Genomic DNA, 18,201 nt, shown 5'->3' on the forward strand with positions numbered 1-18,201 from the left:
ACTTATACCAGACTGGCCTACAGGCATCTGGACTGGTGTTTTGAATCGTAAGATCGGACAACGGTTTTACAGATGTCTGAGGAGTGGTTACAGAGACAGTAGAAAACCGGAGCCGTCGATACTCCAGAAGTAAGTATGGTTGATGTGGCGGTAGTTGCAGCAGTCGTTTGAGATGGAGTACTAGGTGCAATTGGCGGCTGAGTAACTACCGAAGTTACAGAGGTTTGAACACTTGACTGGACAGGTTGCGGTTGCTGGGGTGGGCCAGAAACTACAGGTTGTCCCGCTTGAGGTACCGACTGTATACTTGGCTGCAACATCTGTTGACCCTGTGACGGATCCCACACTAACATTCCAGGGTATTGACCCATAACAGGTTGAGGGTACTGAGATCCATAGCCGGATTGAGGATAGGATTGATAACTGTAAGGTGCAGTTCCCATACCTTGACCATATGATTGACCTTGAGGTGGTTGATAACCTTGACCTGAGTATTGACCTTGAGGTTGATAACCTTGAGGTAAATACGGGTACTGGGGTTGACCTTGACCTTGAGTTTGGTATCCTTGAGGTTGATACCCTTGGGGTTGATACCCTTGGGGTTGCCATCCTTGAGGTTGCCATCCTTGAGGTTGATATTGATACTGAGGTTGACCTTGGGGTACATATTGAGGCTGGGGTTGACCCTGAGGTATGTATTTCCCTATAGGAGCGTATTGACCTTGAGGTTGCCCCCCAGATACGAATGAAGTACCTTGAGGTTGCCCCCCAGCATTAACAGAGGCTTCCCCCCAGGCGGTAATTGGCCACCTTGAGGTTGGGAAACAGGAACTGAACCTGACATCATGTAAATGTCTCCTACACCCAATGGTACATTACCACTGTTTCCAACTAATAACCCATGATCAATGGGTTGAGGAGACGCTCCCGCAAAGGTACCAGAAAGAGATTGATACCCAGTAGGAACAGAAGGACCGCCATGTAAAAAAGATTCAGGACTTTGTGTAAACACAGACGACTGACCAGACATATTTACAGGAGTATGAATACCTCCAGGTGAAAAGGAGTACGAGGTGTGGAAAAGCCTAGCCCAAAGTTGTCTAAATAAATGGTTAACGAAAGGTACCAAGTACTACTTCTAGGAGGACTGTAAAAGATAGATTCATGCTCCCTTAGATCAAGGGTAATTTGATCTTCAGGATCAGAGACACCTATTTCTTCCTCTGGAACAAGTTCTTCAATAGCAATCAAACCAACAGGAAGATTTTCGGTGATAATTCTTTCTATTCTCGGTGAATCAGGAACACTAGGAGTCAGAGTAACAGGTTCAGATATTTCTAGTTCTTCGCCTGTATCACTAGCAGACGAAAAACTACCAACAAGCTCAGAAACTGTAACAGCTTCGGGATTATAACCTGTCTCTAAACTTTGGTAATCTGGATGGACTACCAAGGAAGATTCTCCTTCTTCAGGTGAACCTACTCTACTGCCACTAGGAGGAGTTACAAGGACCTTTAAACCTTCTAAATGACTGGACTCGTCTTGAGGAGGTTCACCCCTAAGTCTACGGGATCTTCTCAACAATTCGGCCACAGAAACAACTTCAGGAGACTGGCCCCGAAGTCTACGGGACTGTCTCGGTAATTCCGCCACAGCTAAAAACTTTTAACTACTACACACGAAAACAAAATAAAATTTCAAATCAAACCACCTAAAGTCTCTAAAGAACCAAACAAATTTGAATCACACGCCTAAAGAATCTAGGCGTCAAACCAAACACAAACAGTATTCTTCCGGACCAAAAGCGCTAGTTGGTGATGAAGCCCAACCTCGCTGGATTCAGTACAGAAATGGCGGGTGGAACAGTTACGCCGACAACCTGCTTAATGAATAGACTGGACCAAGTTCCTCCACTTTAACCGTCTCGAGTGAAGTGAACCCCCCAGAAAATCCAAGTGAGTATAGCCGACGTCTGCTCCAGGTACAGTGGGACCTTCCCTCCACCGTCACCTCGGTAGAATCCTAAAGATAATGGCCACTAAGGTAACCAACCGCAACAAATGCACCTGGGGGAACAGTCTAAACTCCGACAGCACGCAAGGGTAGAGTAGCAAGCTCAATCCCCTTGTCGGCTCCTTGACAATAATCCAAGGTTTACCGACAAGTGACCCCTGGCTCCTCGACAATGGTTAATCCGAGGTTTACCGTTTGTAATATGTGCGTGTCTGGCGTCGTTCCCAACGAGGGGGGAATCATCCCCTCACTCGTTCGGACACGAGCTCGTGCTTCTCCTTTAAGAGGAGCTTTCCCAGAGTACAAGTGAGACAATTGGATTTATTCTATCACAAGATAAGCTACTTGTTTGGTTTTGTTGTCTTGGAGAGTTAATTACTCACCTACTCCAAGACACTAGCCTAATCTAAATTGGTGCTTCAGAGCCCTAGTAAATAAAAGTTACTATTTCAATTTTACTTTAAGCGTTACTTTTATGGTTGTTCTTTAAAGTCACAAGGTAGTGGAAGTGAAACCAATGGTGTGTAGACTCGACTCCAACCACTACAAAGATGCACCTAAGATGATTTATGCTACTTTGCTTTTTCAATGAAATTCTTAACTAAGAGAGTTGAGAGAATGCAAATTTTAGAGAAAACAACTTCCTTAGAAAAGACAATCAAAGAAACAATTCCCTTTTTCTTTTCAAGCACACAAACATGACCACTCTTTACTTGCACGAAAAACTCTTTTTCTTTCAAAACTTTCAAAGCTACTTGAAACAAAACTTTTCAAAGGAGATGTTTTTGTATTTTCTCTTTTTAATAAAGCATATAAACCTATCTTAACAAAAAAACAATCTCAAAAGCTACAAAAACTATGAAAACTTGACTCACAAGCAAATCAAAAGAGAGATTACTCTAAGCAAACCTAACAAGGCAAAAGCTCACAAAGATGATTCTAGGTTGTTTTACTTGATCAAAATCAAATCAAGGACCAGCTAATGCAGAATCAAAAGACTAGTCAAAACAAAATTCAAATCTTTTTGTTCTTTTGTAAAATGGAATTCAAGACTTAAACAATAAGCACTTCGAAATTGGCCCAAAAGACAACTCGATGGTAAGTTGCTCTCACAGGTAGACTTTATGACAGGTCTGACTTCTTAGAATGTTGACAAAACCAGAGAGATCTAAGGCTTGACAACTCCTACCGCCAAAGTCACTACAAGACCTACTCAAAATCAAACCCTAGGGTTTACACTTCGATGAAATCCACTAAAACACTCAATGCTATCGAAACAAGTTCAGGTGAAGATTCTGGGCAAGGGACTAATGAATCTGGGCAGAAAAAACTAAGAAAAAACAAAATCTAAGAGCAAAAAAGGCAAAAAATGGAAATTTCTCAAATTTTGGCAGGGGACGCAGGCAACCCGTTAGCACAGGTGCGGGCCCGCTCTGTGCACACAGCAAAAGTGCGTCCAGGGACGCACTGTGCAGCACTCAGAGGGTGCGTCCTACTGAAAAACTCAAGAAAAACCAAAATAAAACTAATCCTAAGCTAACCCACCCAGAGACAAGGTCACAGAGCCAAAACCAGAAAAATAAACCAATTTTCTCAAAGCAAAGTTCACACAAAAGAAAAGACTCTTCTCATCAATGGAATCTATCCCCAGTGGAGTCGCCAATTTGTCACACGGAATCAGTCAAAAGTGCGGACACAACCGACCTTCCTAGAAGTCTAAGACGTTCTAATGACAAACAAACAAACAAACTGGAGCTATCCTTCTCTAAACATACATTATGATATGAGAAATCAAGTGTTTCGTTCTTACCTTTGTCCAAACGCTGTTGTAGAAGTCCAAGCTTTGTTGATCTGGATGAGCTCCTCCTTTTCCCCAAAACTGTAATCACCAACAGTCAAACAATTAAATAGCACCTGATTATAACATAAAACAAAGCATATTCAACATATAGACCAAGGAGTACATGAAATAACCCATAAACAACAAGTTATTGAGAAGAATGGACCAATTTGCATTAAAGGTAATCAAAAGGAACCATTACAACCTGAGCCTTGGTGTTGTGCAAGCTCCTTCCAGGGTCCACAAGAATCTTCTTCTACTTTGACAAAGCTCACCCACTTCCAAATAGAACAAGCAAAGATGGAAATCTCTCCTCACAAGCTTCCAAATGGGAGTCCTAATTCCTGCAGCATTTACCCTTAGAAATCTATAGCTTTCAACCTCTCTCCTTCTGGCCCAATGCCTGTATTTATAGTGCTCAAGAGGAAGTTAATCAGGTCCACCATCAATGGGATAGTCCCCTCTTTGGATGGGATCACTCCCTTATTGATGGGATAAGTTCCTCTTTGGTAGGGGTGCATGAACCATCTGGAGGCGCTCAATACACGTCAAACATCCTTCTAGAATGCTCTAGAAATGACCACAAGTAAGTTTTTGAAGATAAAACTTGCGCATTTTAACCTTTTCAGAGGGACGCACCTGCCCCTTTAGATACAGAGCGTCCTTGGACGCAGACCTTATGAACAATAGGTGCGTACCCGCAGGCAAGGTTTGAGAGAACCTGCGTACCCAGAGATAAACATATTTATAAAGACTTTCTCTCTTTCTTGGAGTTTGACATGGATAGCAGAGGCATAAGTTTTGCTTAAGAGGGTAGTATGACTGTTGATAGAGCCATACCAACTGTAAATAGCCATGGTGACATTTTTTAGTGTAACATGGCCCTATTCACTACACCACAAACACAGTGCGCTATGCCCTCTCAATGCGTCACGCCCGTTCGAAATTTACATTGCAAAGTGCTGCCCAATGCACCACGCCCTTTCAATGTGCCGCGACCCAAAACCAATGTGTTTGCTTTTTGCAGGAGACTTTTAGAGGCCTTCCTAGTGTCCAAATTGGTCACGATATAGCTCGTTGGAAATATTATTTAATCTGTTTTCCAACCCAACTATAATTTTTCAATTTGGAGTTCATTTGCCCTATTAGAAATCAAATCTCCCAAGACTGGTCAAAATGTGCAAAATGAGGCTACCTAAAGGCAGAGTGCTATTGCAGTCAACTTTTTAAGGTCTTACTCAACTCCAAATTTATCTCATTATAGCTCATTGGAAATATGATTGTGTCTAGCTATCATTTGACTCATCAATAAAGTCATTAGGCCAACCAAGCTAGGATAAATCTTGATTTTCCCAAGGTCACTCCATAGGTGCATCAATTCTCCTGAGGCAACTGTATTTTTGACATTTCTCTGAAACCATGACACATGTGTAAAAAGTGAAGGAGGTTTTTCTTCCTTGGCCTATTTTGGACAAAAACATCTCTCAATTTTCCAAAATTCATCTTTTCTTGCTGAGAAACATCATTGGAGTAAAACCTATCCCGATGTGTGGAACAAGGGATTTGTTGAAATGAAGTAAATGAAGGGGATAAGGGGCTTCTAAATTCTTGAAAAAAATTTGGGAAGTAGGGAGGGATGTTAGGAAGTAGGGTAAAGTGGAATTTAAAATATTGAGTGAGGGGAAGAGGTCCAAAAGGGCAAAACACAGGCCTAGCCTAGAAAATTGTCAAGTTGTAGTAAAAAACTAGGGTTTGTGTGAAAATGAGGAATTTGAGGGATATCAATGATGGGAAGTGTTTAATAAGGTACATTAAGGATAGGGGAAGATGTATGAACATCAGGATACAATTTTTTCTGATGATTTGATCATCCAATATAAATTACACTCAAAACCCTAGGAGAGGGAAATGAACCTTACCTAGGCACAACTGAAGCATGAACAAGGTGTAAAATGACCCATTGGAACCTAACATGATGATGAAAACCCTCTGAATGATGGTACACTCAGCTGAGTGGTGACACGAATCGAAATTTGGACAACTTTGAAAGAAGTAAAAGCAAACCCTAGACCTAATACCTAGTGACCAAATTTTACTTGAAGACTCACTGAAATAACAAAATTTGACCTTGACACATTAAAATCACTTTGTAAGAGCATGTTTGATCACTGGAGGAAGGCTGCAAAGAATGAAACTAACATTAGCTCAATGGGGATGGTAGCTCCTTGGAGGTGCCAAGAACGACATATCTTTGGGAGAGCAGACCAACACCTTATCCATTAGGCAATGGAGTAAAAAACTCAAGCTGAAATGCATGACTGAAAACTGACGACTTGATGACACAAACTGACTCTCACTCAACTAAAAATTGACTCGATACTTAAACACAACCGACAAACTGGAAATGATGCTCAAAGTAGAGCTTATTCATCAAAACCTACTCTAACAGTTTCATTCATCACCTGATCAAGTGAAATGAAACAACCAATGCAACCAAGTAAGTATTCTAGCTGCTGTTTGAATTCTTCACAAGTGCTTGCTTATGAACAACAAGAGAGAACTACTAAAAGGCAACTCCCATGAAAACTTGGAAACAAATCCGTTGAATGATATGGATTCTTTATCCGCCTCCAAAAACACTGCATAAGGATCTTGAAGTTCATGCACACTGGGACTTAGCTTATCCAATGGATTACTTCTCTTCTCCTCATACCATGAATTCAAACTTTGATCTGAGCTTTGTGACGAGACTCCTGAAAATGACAAAGAAATAAGCTGTCGGGTCAAGTTTATATCAGTACACGTTTCAGGCTCACATGTAGTCAATGGAGAAGGACTTTGACTGCAAACCTCATCCAAAACATCAGCTATTGGATCATGAAAAACTTGAAAAGACTACTGCAACCCATTTTCTATTGGTTCCGATGAGATTACATGATTTCCTACAGGCTTCTCATTTGAAGATATACTATGCAATTTACCCTTCAAAAACTGAAATGATTCAAAACAAAATGGTACAAAATCATCTTGTATCATTTGATCATATGTGCCAGCTTCCAAGTCTTCATCTGCAACTTGACAATCAATGCAATTCGGGGGCTGCAATTCTGGATATGATAAGTCTTGAACAAGGATATCATTGTCTTCAAGATGATCCAGATCAAAACTTGTCGACAATTTATTTCCGATTTCATGAAAGTTGTCTCTGACGGACTGAAACGAAGAAAACAAAAACGCAAAGATCCTTCACTTACTTCAAAATTTGCTGCACTTTTCTCATCACTATCATAACTGATATGCATCGGTTGATCACTGTACTTGAGCTGCTGAAAGTGAACTTCCTCCTTCCACAAACTAGCTGTTGATTTGTTTGCAAGATTAGCTTCTATTTGGAGAACATAATCATCATCATACTGGTCAAACTGAGGCAAATTATCAGCATAAAAGACATCATCAAGCATACATGTCATATCAACAGATCTCTCTTCTCCAAGATGATCTATAAAACAATCATTATGAGATCTATGACAACTGGGATAGGAAAGAAAATGTTTTGGAGCATCCATTTGTTCTTCTTCAATTAGCGAGCGATGGGCTTGAACACTATACTCGTTCCTTGTGGTGATCGTTTGCATCATCTCTTCCACTGCACTTGCCAAAATGTCAAGCTTTACCTCTAGAGATGTCGATTCCTCTGGATTTTTTTTTTTATCTCTTCTTCCTTCAACTTTGCCCTTAAGATCAACGAATGAGCCTCTACATCTACTGCACTGTTTTGCATCTCTTCAAGTGTTACAAGGTTCCTTTCCCTTAGATGAAACTCCATTTTTGGATCAAAGGCACCTGGGTAGTGGAAGAGAACAGATCCAAGAGGAGGTCTTATATTAATCGGCATCAAAAAATAGACTTCGTTAAATCTGTAGAAAATTGTTGTATTGTCTCCCTTGGCAATCTTTTCAGCTGGTTATACTCTTCTATAATCAAGAAAGGGTTTTGTCTGATCATCCACCTTTCAAGGAAAACTTTGACGAACTGCTAGAAATCTGAGATGCTCGCATCAGGCAGGGTTTTGAACCAACTCTTGACTTTGCCTTGCAAAGAAAGAGAAAAAGCCTAATTCTGACATCCTCTTCATCAACTTCAAAAAGATCAAGAAAAGACTCAAAATTCAATACATGTCTCTCAGCAGTGATGTTGTCACATTCACCGTCAAATCTTGGTAGATATAGGTCATGATTTTTAGGGAAAACATGGGATATAGGAGGTAAAATCAGAGGCTTGTATCGATCTGGAATTTTACAAGGTAGTGGGGTATGTACAAAAGCTATAGAATCAATCTTGGTCTCATTAGGCTCATCAGTTTGAAGATGGCCATCACAAAATTTGGAAAAAGGGTCTTGATCAAGCTCAAAGGCATGCAAATATTTGGTATTTACAATCTTCAAAGGGAAGGAATCAAATGCAGGCTGAGGGTCTCTGCCCAAACATAGTATACTTTGCAAAGCCTTCTTGACATTCTTGGGAAAAGAGAAGAAATAATTTATAACAAAGAACAAAATGTCTGTGATGAAATTTCAACTTGAATACGTGATCTTTCCATATTGTCCTTTCATGTTTTTGTTGGTCGGGTTCATCCTCAAGTGGAGTCTTTGGATCTGATCTCAAAAATGATTTGGAATTTCCAGGTGAATGATTTCATCCTTTCTGGTGTCTGATCGTTGTCCACCATCAACAATCAGATCTGAACTTGATACATGTTACTAGGGAAATTTGAAAGTCAAATGTGCAGCTTATAAGACTAGATCGGAGATTGACTGAAGCAGCTTTTATCTACTTATGAACTCGCAAAGCAATGTGCAGTTCGAAGGCTTCCTGGAATAACTTCAGGCTCTGTTTGTAGTTTATAAAGCAATAACACTAACAAACAAATAAAATTTTCTTCCCCAGTAAGGTCGCCACTATCTTAGTACCTAAATCTACCTCAGGCTGAGAAAGGTAGGACATAGGATAACATCAAACCATGCTTAACCTAGTAGCTAGCCCTACCAGGTAGGGATAGGGCTCTCTCCTTGTCAATATTAGCAAAATATGATCAATGAGGCTTGATATGACTGATGTGAAGACTGATTTTAGGCTAGGTATGTGTGCAAAAGAGTTTGATTGAACTTGATGATGTTTTGTTGGCTCAAATGTGAAAGGAAAATTTGGGTCTGGGGAATGAGGCTCAGTTTTGCAAAGATCTCTATGGAGAAAGGTAGGCAAATGATTTGGTACTTGAAATTGAGTGAGATGGAGAGCTTTAGAAAGGTGAGGATTTGAAGAGGCAAGAAAGTCTCAGGGATCCTCTTCAAATAGCTGAAATCATAAATAACTAAACAAACCCTAGGTAGAGCATTGCAATTTCAATGGATTCTACCTTTATCCTTGTTTGATTTAGTTAAGATGAAGTAAAGAGAGGTGATGGCATACATAAAACACATGTAAACTTATAGTTACAGAAGGAAACACAATACCAAAACAAGATGCCACATGAATCCCATAAAGTGCTGCAAACCATGGTCTATTCCTTAGCCAAACTGCTAAAATGAATATATAATGAAGCTCCAAGCTTTCCCAAAGTCCAACCTTTGCTAATGAGTGAAAAATTAAAAGATATTGTTGGGTGTGGAGCCTGATTATCTTCTATCCGTAAAATGATTGCTGCCGTGGGGGGTCCAGGGGGGGGCGGCAGCGACTTTATGGAGCCCCCCCTAGCGGGGGGTTTCGGGGGCAGCGCCCCCGAAGCTAAAAACAGCTGTAAAATTGCCTTGTAAAAGTATAGTAATTTCTAGTCAATCTGGGCCGTGTTAGATACCTATACCAATAGGTTTCATATTTCATGATTGGCTATGGAAGGTCCAAATTTGTTCTGCTTTGATGACTCAAAGATCACATATTTCCAAGAGAACTCAATCTATGCTTATAGCTTGGTATGAGCTTCAAATTTTGATGGATGATTCAACAGCTTAATCTGGATCAGCCCATGGTTTAAATTTGCAGTTGTAGAATAGAGAAAGGAGTCTGTCCAAACTGTTTAATCTTGGCAGACAAGTAGTTCAGGTAGAGAAGAAAAGGCTCCCAACAGCTTAATCTGGGACCTTGGAAGAGATAAGGGTAGAAGTAGATAGAAATAACAAAGAAAAAGCCAAAGAAAAGAAAAGGCAAGCAAGGGTCTGCAAGTCCAAGTGCACCCTCTAAGAAGAAATAAAAAATGCTAGGCAAGTAGTTGGGTAAGTAGTTGGGGTTGCAGAAAGGTTATCTTTACCATTGCAGATGTGTTAAATGTGCTTACCAAGGCAAAGTCTATCAATTGACAAGGTGTTCATCTTCATCAAGTTACAGCAAGGATCATGACTAACCTCCCTCCTCCCCCCTTTCTTTTCATTGCTAACATCCCCTTATGAGCTGAGATTCATGGAGGAAGATCATGGTTTCATGGTGGTTCTTGTTCATTCAAAAGCCACATTTCTTGTGTAAAAATATTTTTCATTTTGATCTACTCTTTAAACCAAGTGTTTTGCAAACAAATTCAATGCTTTCCCCCTTTGATCACCCCCCATCCATATTAACTCTAACTTTACTATGTAAATCCTTATATCACCTTTCCCCTACTAGTATTAAACACCATGGTGTATAAACCCCAAATTCTGTATAAATACCCCCTCCCCTTGGCATTATAGCCAATAAGTCCTATGTTGGGGATCAGATGACATCTGGTCATTTTGACAAGCCTAAGCCAAACCCTCTTTCCCCTTTAAAATCCATTTCCTCACTTTGGCCCCCATTTACACATAAAACCTATAAAACCTTGTTTCTACCTTTACCCGCTCAAAATTGCTAAAAAACACCAAAACCCACGTATTCCCCCTTACCCAAAGTTCAAAGATCGGGCGCGTAGTCACAAAAATTTCACAAAACCCATAAGTCCAAAGTTCTCCGCTTATGCACGTATGCCGAAAATAATCATTAAATAATCCCCGCCCCCACCATATCCGTTGACTATCTCGTCCTCCCGACAGCCGTCCGATTAAAAGATTGAAGATCCAACGGCTCTATTCACAGCGGACTTGTTCCGACGTCCACTGTTTACCCGCTTTACTCCCCGGTCACATCAGTTCCCCGATAGCCGTCCGATCAGACCCCCCAGATCTGACGACCATCGTTGCATCGGAGCGGATCTCCCATCCGAAAGTTATCTTCCGATGGCCGTATTTTGAGTACGTCATTCCGTAGCCACGCGTCTCCACCACCATTCATCGGAGGTACACCTGACACATACCTCCCCCGTACCGTAAGCGGTGCGATATGAAACCACTCACGGTTTCCGGTTTCCCTCATCCCACCTGCATTACGTCAGCTCCACGTCACCTCCACCCTGCCAGCGCATCAGTCCTTTGTCCGCCCCTCCGCCGACGTGGCTGCCACCGCACCGTCCCCCATGGACCAATAGCATCTCGCCACGTCACCCCATGACGTCAGCTGACGTCATCCGACCTTGACCCCACCAATGACGTCATGCTGACGTCATCACAAAAAGGCGCCAAATTGCCAAAAGGTCCATATTTTGGCCAAAATATCGGTTTTTTCGTTCTTTTTGTTTATTTTCTATTCTCCCTGCTGCATGGTATTTACGTTCTGAACTCCACCAACCTGCTAAAAACGACCAAGGAGACCTCCAGAGTACCAATCCTGCCTGCATACGCGACCTCTGCTCGCTGTTTACCAGGTATTTTTCATCTTCTGTCCTCCGTATGCCTGCAGTTGTCTATAAAGTTACTCAGAGAGCTTAAGGAACGAGGAAACTCACGAATTCACCGGCAATTTCCCTCGGCAAGCACCTCATTTACAATTGTGAATTCCAAAAACACTAGCCGAGCCTTGTTTCACCTACATTTCGTTAAAAAACTAAGTTCTGTCTGCGCAATCGCGGCATACTCATTTAAACCAAATTCAACCACTGAAAGAGACAAGGAAAGGCCAAACATTGGTCCTAATTGCACTATAAATAGTATTTCAAGTGCTATTTCCTAGAACCACTCTCAATTCCTGATAACTTCACCTCCCTGGTTCAGAGGCATTCCTCTGTACTGCTCTGCTCAATCAAAATCACTTTGTACCTGATTCAAAATCCTCCTATGCAATGGAGACACCTGTAGTACTAAATGTTCAACCTCTGAATGCCCCTCAAAAGAACCTGAAATGGCAAGCCTTGGTAGACATGGATTACCAAATTACAGAAGAGAAGCTTATGAGCAGCAAATTCCACCTTCATCTGTTGAAAGAGTTGAAAACCAAGCATGAAAATGGGACAGATGTATTGGGCTTATGGGAGTCTTCCCTCCCTACTTTCAAACTCCCTCAGGTCAACTAGTTCCCGAGCTAATCCACCTCTGTGGTGAACAATATGATGTCTCTCAGAGGGCTGTTATTGACCCATCTGGTTCAGTACTTTTCTATGTTACCCCTCAAGCTATCAGAGACATGCTCTGCTTCAACCCTCAGAAGAAGTTGGTTCCTCTGTCACTGGTAAACCTGATAAAACAAGGGGATAAACTCACAGATGCTCAAATTGTTAAATTTAATCAATTATACATCAAAACTAAGATTGTGATGGGCCCTCCAATTCTTCATGTATATCTCAATGAACTGGGCAGAGACCTTGCAGATATGATTTCTCCCATCTTGGGATACAGTTCAATTGAGAATATTGATTCAACTGTGCTGGTAATGATGCTTATGTTTGCTCCTGGCAAGTCACCAATCTGCTATGACTATGCCACCTACATATCAGACAAGATTCATGAGCAATTGATGAATTTAAGGAGGGATAGGATGTTCAGATACACCTCCTACATTTACCATTTGATTTTGTACCATCAACATGAGAAGTTTCACTTTTCAATCAAAAGAATGGATGCCCAAGGCAATCCTAGATCAGTGGTCTATTGGTCTTCTATCTTCCACATCAGACCTGAGTCTCCATACACTTACTGTGAATTCATGGATCTGTTCATCCATCCAGCTATGGCAATGCTGATGAGCTCACCTCCTCCAAGACTCACTGATGATATGCAAAGGATTCTTCAGCTGTCAAAAGCTTATAGCATTGGGGATTGGTACTTCTACCAAAACCACACTGTCATCAGGATATATGGGTGTGATCTACCTCCTTTCAAACTACCCAAGTATGTGCCTATGAGGCTATTTGCCCTAGAGTACTTTAGGCAATTTGGCAGAGTTGATGTGCTTCACTTTTCAGGAAAAGGCAAAAAGGCACAGTTGAAGTTCAAAAACCAACTTGGCCATTTTATCTATAATGAGAGGGAGCAAGGATGGAGGGAAGCAGAGAGAATGCTTGAGGCCCTTGGCCTGCAAACTAGTTTCCTATGGGTTCCCTATGACCCTAATCATTTCATAACTACGAGGAGGCTCAAATATAAGTTATCTGCCTATGATCACCATAATATCCCTCACATTGAAAAGTATGCAAACCAAGACAAATGGAGGAGAGGGACCTTAGAAGAGCCCTTGTCACAAGAAGAGCTGAACAACAGGGCACTAAGGAATCTAAAGAAGATGGCTGACCTTGAGCTTTGTTCACAGGTATTCACACTTCCAAGCACACAAACGGGAGCAGCTGAATCCTCCACAACTGCCAAGCAGCAAACTACCAGGGCTACTGAGAATATATCCAGCAGAGGCAAAGAAAAGCAAATGGAAACAGAGCAGACACATCAGGAGAAGGAGCAGTCACCTCCAGTGACCCAAGAGCAAACAGATAAAGGAGGACAGCAGCAGGCAGAGCAACAACAGCAACAAGATCTGCAGCAAGAAGAAGGGCAACATGACAGTCAGTAGCCCTTACAGCAGGAGAGAGTAATTAATACTCCAACTTCCACTGAGCAACAGGCTCAGAACATAGTCCCTCCTAGGCCACAAGTCACCACTGATGCCTCGACCCTCCAAACTCCTCAAAAGGAGGAATTAAGCAGAAAAAGGGATAGAGAAACTCCCCTCACTTCATCTATCAACCAGGGAGAAAAGAGACAAAGATTAAATGATTTTTCTGAGGAGGACATAGCAATAAGACAGGCATTGGGCATGGGCCCACCCAGCAGAGAAGCTTCAGCAAGTTCCTTCCAGCAGGAACAGGACAGGGCTATGGGAGGGGAGGTCAGCTCCTCCAGCCAGCAAAAAGAAGGACAAGTGAGCATCAAACAACAATTTATAGACATCAAAAGGAGGAATGAGCCTATCAAAGTACAGTTGTACAATCATCTGCTAAACATGGCTCCTTCTAATCAGCAGAGACTTATGTCTGCCTTTGATGTAGGTGAAGGCAAGATGATCATGAGTCATTTTATGCCTACAGCACTGCAGCCCCAATCTGCCTCAGATTATCTCAGGACCAACCTGGAGGTCATGGCCAAAGACATACACCCAATGGACAAAATTGAACTGCATAAACAGACTGGTGAAATGGTGTATGCCTCCTTAGCAGATGAAACATTGGAAAATTATAAGCTAAAGAGCAGCCTCAATGCCACAGCCTCTCAACTGGAATTGGAGAAGGCATCATCCCAGGCGAAGGACAACAGAATAAGGTCCCTTGAAGACATAATCATCGAAATTGGGCATGATCCCAAAGATATTTCAGGGATACAGGAAATCTTGAAGCTAAGGGATGCTGACATGGCTGCCATGAGAAAGAAAATCAAGATCCCAGCTACCATTCACCCTCAGACAGATGAGGTAGCCCAACAAAGGCATGAGAAGGACACCACAGATTTATTAATCTCCATTTATAAATAGCTGGTCCAAGCACAAGAGAAGTTGGGAGAATCAGAGGCTGCAAAGGCAGCATTACAGGCATCTCTGAAACAAAGAGAAGAAGGGCAGACTTCTCAGCCTCCTCCACAGATCATCAATCTGGAGGAAACTGCTCCTATCACTGCCCCTCCTCCTCAACAGACCGAGCAAACGGCAACATCTACTTCAGCAGCGCCAACAACTACAGAGCAGGCCCAAAGCCTAGATATGCAAAAGCTGAAGAACGAAATCCAAGTCCTGGAAGCTCAAATGTTGGAGCTCAATTCAGCCAAAGATTCTTTGGCTAAAATCAATGATAGATATGATAAATCCAAACAAACTGTGGCAGAGAAAGAAAGGGAGGTGAAAGCCCTAAAAAACAAAATAAAAGAGCTAGAGAATGATCTCAAGTTAGATAAAGTGGTGGCTGAATTGAAAGTAGTGCTATGGGCTAACATTGGTAAATCTATCAATGAGCAATGGCCATACATTGAAACTATCCATGAGCAACTAGAGCTCATCCCAAAGGCATAGAGGGAGATTCACAGATCAAGAGCTCAATTGGGCAGTATGCCTGAAGTGGCCACCAGAATGATCAATGTACTTAACCACAGAACAAGTTCCCAGTTAACTGCCATGGGAATTACAAACAGAACTGACACTATCCAAATGGTTAAAAGGGTTCTCACACTGAGAAACTTTGTGCAGACATTGGAAAGAAGAACCCAGGATATGCAGACCGAGGTGAACAAGTTTCTGGAAAAATTTCAAGTGTTGGAAAGCAGAGGACTCCCTGGCTTACTGAACAGCGCAGGGAGATTATTCACACATGACCAATATGCTAAAAGGGTCAATACATTTGCCACCAGCCAGATCAATGATAAGCCCAGCACCTCAGAGGAAACAGGGCCAGCCACAGGACAGTCTCTTTACAACAGAGTAGAGAATCTGTTTTTCATAATGAATGAGATCAATCACCTGTTTGGGGTAGCTCCCAATTTCTTCAAATACACAGAGGCAGAGGAGACAATGGATGCTATTCTCAGGCATCAACTCCCTACGCAAGAATGGTGGACAAATGCAATACAAAAGATTTTGTAAACAGGGAGCCACTTAACAATTTTGTTTTCTTAAAGAGTATCAGGTGTCATGCAAAACACAGTTCAACGAGATCAGCATGCATGATGGGTTAAAGTTGAGCCAACTCAGCAGATGCATCGGCCAACAAAGCAGAAGAAGAAGACTACAGGTGGCAGGGCCAAGAAAATACAGCGCAGCAAGAAATAAAGACGCATCATTCAGCGTTAAAGCAAGCCGGCTCAACCGACTCAATGACCTCCAAAGGTCAAATTACCCTCTGACAGACATAAAGAGCATTTATGCTGCATTCAAAGTGCAATAACTTCCTTTCCTACTTTCTGTACGCATTTATGAAGATATTTTCTCTCTCAGATGACTCAATACCTGAGATATTTTGTATAAGCATTACTATAAAGTCCCCTTCGCATGAGCTTGCAAGCGTTGTTGTTGATTTCTCCTAAAGAAATTCTTATGTTGTAATCCTTTCTGAAGTCAAATAAAGAAAGTGATGGAATTTCTCGGGTTTCTGAAGTGTTGAATGTGTTCTGATGTCTGTTGATGACTGCTGGATTCCTGTGTATTTCACCATACAATAAGTCTCTGTAACTCTCTCTGTTAATTATTTGTTTGCTAAATCCATATATGTTATCTGATTTTCAATACTAAGCAGCAAGGAAAAAGAATAACTTTCAGGATTTATTCACTGAGTACCCTGAGTTCAATCTGTGTTGTTTATGAATGTTTTCTTCAGCTGTAATCTAGATAAGTGTAATTCTTAATTGCTGCACTTTCAGAATACACCTTTCACAGTAGCCTTTGTCCCAGGAATTCAAGTTATGCTCCTGTGCATTGTGCTCACTTTCACCTCACCAACTTGATAGAAAATTCTTAATTGCTTTCTATTAGTTGACATACATCACCTTCTAATCTAATTTTGTTTGTCTAAAATACACAATAGGCCCTGCAGTTTGAACAACACCAATCCTGTATATCAAGTCATTTCACAGATCCAGACTCCATTGCCCAATGGTATTTCACTATGTAAACTCTACATCATAAGACCTGAAAGAAATCCTTCAACCAAACATAAACCAAAACCAGAGCATAACAGCTAGCCTAAAACACCATCATAACAGAGACAAATCATAAAGAGAGAGCCCTCTCTGATCACAGTTTGGCTAGAAACGGTGATCCAAAGATTGGTTAGTGGTTACCCTGGCCGTATTCCCTTGGGAGTCATAGGGAACAACCTGGGTGTTAACATAATTGGCGACTCCACTGGGGATGATTGAGATTTTAATTACTATATGTCTTCCATATAGCTACTATCAAGCCTGAAATAAGTCAAGAGGCCTTGAATCTGTTTCTGTATAACATTAGCAGTTTAGGGAGGAGCTTGTTTAGGGAATCTTCATCTTAGCTCTGAGAATACATAATCATTCTAAAAATCTTCATCCAGTCCCTTCAGATATAAAAAAATTCCCACAAAATCCAAAAAACAGTTAGAAACTGGCTCCTAAGAAAAATCCACGGCATACTAGGGCTAATCCTGACCCAAATCCACCCATCATTGTTGATAATCCGAATACCATCCCTAGAAACATTAGGAAGCAACAAAGGCAGGATCAGCCTGCTATTTTGACCTCAGTTACAGACTTTCCTAACCTTTCTACTCCCCTTAAAGTCCTCTTTTGTTCTGTTCCAAGTTCCCCTAGTTCACCATCTACATCTCAAAGTTCTCCTCCCCCATCTTCATCCACTGCACATACCCCCTTGAACCACACTTCAGGTTCAGCTTCACCTGTTACGCCGGTGATACCCACTGTTCCTATTATCCCAGCAGCACCTATTAATACATTCAACCCTCCTAATATGGCAAATAGGTATGCACCCTTGCAGCTACCTGCTAACCCTGCAGCTCTGCCCCAGGATTACCAAACCAAAATCACATATTTTGACTCCACTGGCCCTTACTCTGCTATTCAACATGCTAAGAGGATGCAAGATCACTTTGAAAACTATGAGATAGATGATGGCAGTGTGAGGATGAGAATTTTTGTCCAAAACCTGACAGGCGATGTTAGAACCTGGTTCAGGTCAATTGCTGCAAATACTATCACAACCCCTGATGAGCTTTATCAGGCCTTCACTACCAGATGGGAGAAGAAGAAAGATCCCCTGCACATACTTGGTGAATATGAAACAATCAAGAGAGGTCCTCAAGAGACCGTTCTGGAGTATTGTGCCAGATTCAACAATGTGTACAATGCAATACCACAAAACCTAAGACCTCCTCCTGATTTGGCCTTGTACAAGTTCCCTGATGGATTTGATTCTGACATGGCATATCAGTTGAAGGAAAGAGAACCTGAGACCCTTGAAGATGCCCAGAAGGCTGCTGTCACAGTAGAAGCAAACCT

This window comes from Pinus tabuliformis, chromosome 3_1, assembly GCF_031772625.1.
Source record: "Pinus tabuliformis cultivar Carrire ecotype Pingquan chromosome 3_1, CPIR1, whole genome shotgun sequence".
In the NCBI taxonomy this organism is placed as follows: domain Eukaryota; kingdom Viridiplantae; phylum Streptophyta; class Pinopsida; order Pinales; family Pinaceae; genus Pinus; species Pinus tabuliformis.